Here is a 5612-nt window from a genome sequence, read left to right as displayed (position 1 = left end):
ACTGGTTAAGGCGGACACTGACGGTGTGGTGGGTCCCGCATCTTGTAACATTGCCTTGGAATACTGGGACTGCGATCTGCAGATTACAAGTCGTGTCACTAGAAACCCTTGGAACAATATGAAACACGTGTGATGCACAGATGGTTTACATACATGTATGTAAAACTTGAATTACTAAAGCGAAACAAGTTGGTGAGAATGTAATATGCGGGGAAAATAATCATATCAATATCAGTGGCTTGTGTGAGATGGAAAATATGTTGCTGACAGCTTCTCATTCTTCACGAACCAAAACCATGATCAGAGGCTATGAATTGCAAAACATTCTGAAAATACAGGGCAAAAGTCCTAACAAGCATGCGAGACCTATTGGCTATGCCAAGCGGCGCACGGCCGCTAAAGTGAAAGTGATCGCAATCGCGATCAAACATCAAAGCAGCCATGAAAGTGAAAGTAATCTCGGCGCGCGCGCCCGCGCACATGCACTGTAGCTCTAGGCTGGTCTGGTAGCACTTTTTGGAGCCCTCTCAATAAGTCTCGCCAGACCAGCGCATGCGCTGGGTCAGGCGAGACCTAATTATGGGGATTATTTACAAGCCCCTTGCGCCACTTTTGCGTCACTTTTAACATGGGGAAAGTGACGCAAAAGTGGCGCAAAAGTGGCGCAACGGGCTTGTAAATAAGCCCCTATGTTGGTACAATTTTCAGTCATTAATCTGGGTTTGTTTGCTAATTTTCAAACCTACACAATCCTAAATTGTAGATTTCTACTGTGGAAATCATAACAATGCATCATAGAATAAGAGAACAGTTGATATTTCATAATGTGGCACGTAACTGTATTTTTCTTTGCATATATTTCTCTTCTTTGTGTTACAATGCAATACACAGACAGGGGGCATTATATACATTGTATAATGCACTTTGACATGATGGCGTTTGTACAATAAAACATAATATCCTAACGTGTTCAGAAAATATATCAACATTTTTGTATTTCTTTCCTTGGCTGAATTCTACATATGCTGGGAATTCAAGTCATTTAAAAAAAATCTGCACATTGCGAAAATAATCTCTATTCACCAGTTAGATGAGTGCTTCAGATGCATTTCTTTTGCCAGAATTTAGGTTTTTTTCATTTTTGAAAGCACTAAATTGCAGTCCATATCATTGTACGCAGTGTTTTTTAAAGTTAATCATTATTATGTGATTACATATTTCATGAAATTACCCTTGAAAAGACAGAAAGTTGAATGGGATAATTGCTTTAAGTACTTTTTCAGAGCCAGGAATGCGGCAATGCCAGAGACTGCTGGGAGGTACACAGTACTTCTGCTGTCAACCTAGAGCAACAACTGAGGACGTTTAGAGTCCTTTTTAGTGACTGAAAAAAATTCACACCAATGTTTTAAAAAAAGGCATGTCTTGCCCTTTAAACGTAGCAAATGTGATAGCATTCACCACTTAACTGCTGTCCCCTGCAATTCTCACACAATTCTGCTAAAACAGGCCTTTGTCCGTCCTGTCTGTTTGTGAAACTAAGGGATACTTCTGTTCTCGAATACAGAAGTACCCTTGTTCCTATCAGGGGAACGTTGGAGGTTTTACTAAGAAGAAGATGTGAAGAGGAAGTGGTAGCAATGGTTCAGGAGGAATTGGTCATTAGTAGGCCTGGGCCACCTTTCTGTTACATGGTTATATTCGTGAGCAATTTTGGTCATTTCGTGTTTACATGTGCTTGTTACACAAAATCCCAGAAACTACACTATTATACTACATCGCATAATTACTCGTCTCACATGGCAAATTGTTAGCAGGAGCAATGCGGACAAGCAGAATGAGAGCAGCTGCTGTCTGCTGCTCTCCTGTTTTAAATGTGGTATGAGTCCTTGCCTAGAAGATGGACCCGAGGACACATTTCACGCCAAAATGTAGCACTAAATGCAGGTTATGCATTTTGGGTTGTTACTCGCAATTTTACGTCATTTTTTTACAAAATGTTGTGCAATTACACAAAATCAAATGACACAATTCAGTAGGTGCACAAACGTCTGGGATGCATGTTTGGAACGCAATATGGTGCATAAGTGACGCAAGCCCAAAATGCAAGTCATCAAGCCATGCAAGAGCCTGTGTGGCTTGATAAATCTAGAGTAACGCACCACAGCGTAAATCACTGTGTTGCGTTATTCTGCGCCAGGGTGGCATTCCATGGGTGTTGCTTGGTTGTTCCAATACAACATCCATGGATTTTTATGCATTCCCAGATTTACCAAAAGTAGTAGACCTGGGCATGCGCCAAAATGCTATGCCTTCCCAGATAAAGCGTAACGAGGAGAAATATTTTTATTTTATTCATACTTCCTCTTTCTAAGTGTGGTAGCACACATAGAAAGAGGAAAATGCCTCTGGGTATTGTTTTTGTGCAGGAAGGTGTCCCATCTAGTTTGCCATTTTCCCTCAAGGTCAACTAGTGTAGCAGTAACCCAATAAGTTACACTACTTTCCACGGCTCAGGATCAGCGGTAAACCATCCTTGACATTTGATGGGATTTACTTCAAAATATTTGGACAGGCAGGAAGGAGTGGAGCTCTTTCAAATGAACCCTTTTTTCCAGGGAGGTTTTAGTAGTAGCTTCCTGGATTAGAGCGGTGTGCTCCATTGCAAAATGGTTGTGGCTGGTGGTGATTTAAATGCATTGATCACACATCACAGTCGTCCACCTTTAAAGAAAGTATATTCCAACCTACTGTACAGCTGTAACATTACTGTCATTTTTTTCTTTATCCCTGCTTGTTCTTGGATATTTGATTGTTGTAAACTGTTTGTTTTGCCCTTAGACCTGAAGAACCAATCTAATTGCAAGTCTGGATCACCTGAGTGGCACCTTTGCTTTACCTTGAGATGGAATGTTCCACCATTGATGTCCACGCTGATCCCTTAACCCCCAATTTGCAGTTCCTGGGTGGTGGGACCATTGCAGTTTTTCATACAGTAGCTTCAAGCTGAGGTGATGTCTTCCAGCCACTTTTTGTAAATTTAGGTCACTTGACTTGAGCAGATGTGGTGTTTTTATTTTAATGTATATTTTTAATGAGTGGAAATGTATAAGGACACTTTATTGGATAAGCTATGCAATAATTATGGCGAACATTCATATGTGTCCAGCAGTAGCCTTGATATTAGAGGTGCATGTAGGTGGACCAAGACAAAAGACAATGAAGCCTGTTCCTATGATTTATTTTGAAGAACATGTTTGAATTTATCGGTCTGAAAACTGAGGGTCATTTTCAAATAATTGGGTCCAGGGAAGGGTAAAATGGTGAAGCAGTGTTAATAGTTTAATAATACACACAGATGTATAAACACATGTAAAAACCTGTACTAGTTGTGCTTCCTAAGCCTACAAATATCTCAAAACACCTCTTCACACCCAAGCCTTTTGACCACTGTATTGGAGTAATCCATAACTCACCACAGGAGAGCCATCAGCAGTTGTGCAACACTGGACACTGGCAGAAAGGCTCATTTGACTTTAGGTAGATAAATGACAACTTTCTAAAAGGGCCATTTCCAAACACGTGATATAAATTATGACCTGTCCTTTAAGATGGATTTTAAATTACTAATAAAAGGTGTCCATGAACAACATTTCTAGCTGCTACCAAACTGAATTTAGCACTGATTAAAGATAATAGTGTAAACCAGTGTTGACCTATCGCAGAGGCCGTCTTGTCACCGTGAAAAATCACTGTATATTTTTCACTGCAGAGACATGTAAAATGTTGCCCTACTTTTTAAATACCACACACTCTGCCCAATGGACATTTAGGACCTACTTTAGGGGTAAATTTATACGTTTTAAAAATGGAAGGTTTAGGCCTCGCAAAAGAGTTATTTTGCCAGGTCGAATTTGCAGTTTAAAACTGCATGCATAAGCTGCAGGGCTGGGCCTGGGCCTGGAGACACGGCACACCCACTAGTAGCATTTCATTTACAGGACCTGAGTACATGAAGTACCATGTACTAGGTGCCTATATGTAAATTAAATGTACTAATTAGGTCTGTACCACTTTTACCATGTTTAACAGGGAGAGCACAAGCACTTCAACACTCGTTAGCAAAGTGTACAGCGTTTATCCGCCAACAGAAGTAGGGTTCAGAAAAAAGGCAAAAAAATCACGGATGACCATGCAGGTAGGGCAAATTTCCAATAACAACTTCCCAAAAAACGTTTAATTAACATTCACAAATGGGAAGGTGTCTGAAGGGGACCATTTTCCCTTTGCCTATGGGCTAAAATCTCCTTTGAGGAGTTTCGAAAATGTCCATGTTTTGTGACTGGATTTTGGTTGCAAAACATTGATACATATTTTGAAACATCACTTTTTGGACCGGAATGCCTGGAACATGCTCCTTTCAAATAGTTACTGGTTATGGGTTTCTAAACCCGTTTTTCTAGTTAATAGTGTGTTGCCAGCTCATGGGTTAAGTATAGAACAACAAGGAATTTTGCTGATTCAAACCCTGTGATTTTGGTAGTGGCAGACTTTGAAAGTGCAACATTTCTTTGTACGTCACTTTGTGTTTAACCTGCAACAGCTAGACAATATTGCTACTTTCCCTGGTGGTGCAATATAATGTTAGCGTCCTAGAGCCGATGGAGCCTTCGTTTAAAGTATGACACCAACAAGATGTCTATGTGCCTTTAAACTCATTAGAATGATTTAAAATTGATGGTTAGTGTAAAAGGTTCCATCATAGTGAGTTACCTTACATTTGTCAGCTAAATTACTACTGGACATATGGTGCAGTAGAGTAATTTTCCAGGGAGCGCATGAAGACATATAGTAAAAACTGCAGATGCATGGGTATTTCACTCTTATATGCGAAGTGAAGTAGAGGCGCAGAAAATCTGTTTGTTTGTGTGGATTATTAAAGGAGAAGCTTTGTCTTCTTCACTTTGTAAGGACTGAAGAGCAATAGCCCGAAGCAATGGATGCACGCCGATATTAATCAAGGGTATGTTTTATTTTCGAAGGAAGTGAGAGCACGGTCCGTTTTTTATTTCAATTAGAACAATTGGAACAAGCACAGTTCAAAGTTTAATTCTGAAGATTTTTGTGTTGTTGAATTTCTTCAGATGAGCCAGATAGCAATATTACCTGGAAAAACCTTTAAAGTGTATACCTCAGGTGTCGGTCTTTATTGGTCTGGTGAACGGTGTGCATGAGATGGACAGAGCACTGGATCAGACAAAAGCACAGTTTTGCATTTTTGGAGTCATTCATTGAGGGATGAAGCACTGCGTGTCAGTCGAGTGACATTTATTCTGAACAATGAGCCATGAATGTGTTTTTTGAGCATGTAATATCTAGTGACAGAGCTGATGTGTAGTCTAGTTTCCGGAGAATGAGATGACATGGCTCCAGAGGCAAGAGACAGATCCACACTTGCAGCTAGGGAAGGGGTTACTGCAAGAGGACTCTTGGGAACTTTGATTCCACGCTTGTGTTAAGTACTTATAAAACTTCATTAGGAGTCGTGGCAGAATTCTCAAGATGGTGGATGTGTTCCGTCAGCTCCAGCCTGATGGCCCATTAATCCCCAA

Source organism: Triturus cristatus, chromosome 5_2 (genome assembly GCF_964204655.1).
Source record: "Triturus cristatus chromosome 5_2, aTriCri1.1, whole genome shotgun sequence".
NCBI lineage: Eukaryota > Metazoa > Chordata > Amphibia > Caudata > Salamandridae > Triturus > Triturus cristatus.
The sequence above is the reverse complement of the archived record's forward strand: the minus strand, read 5'-3'. Positions refer to the sequence as shown.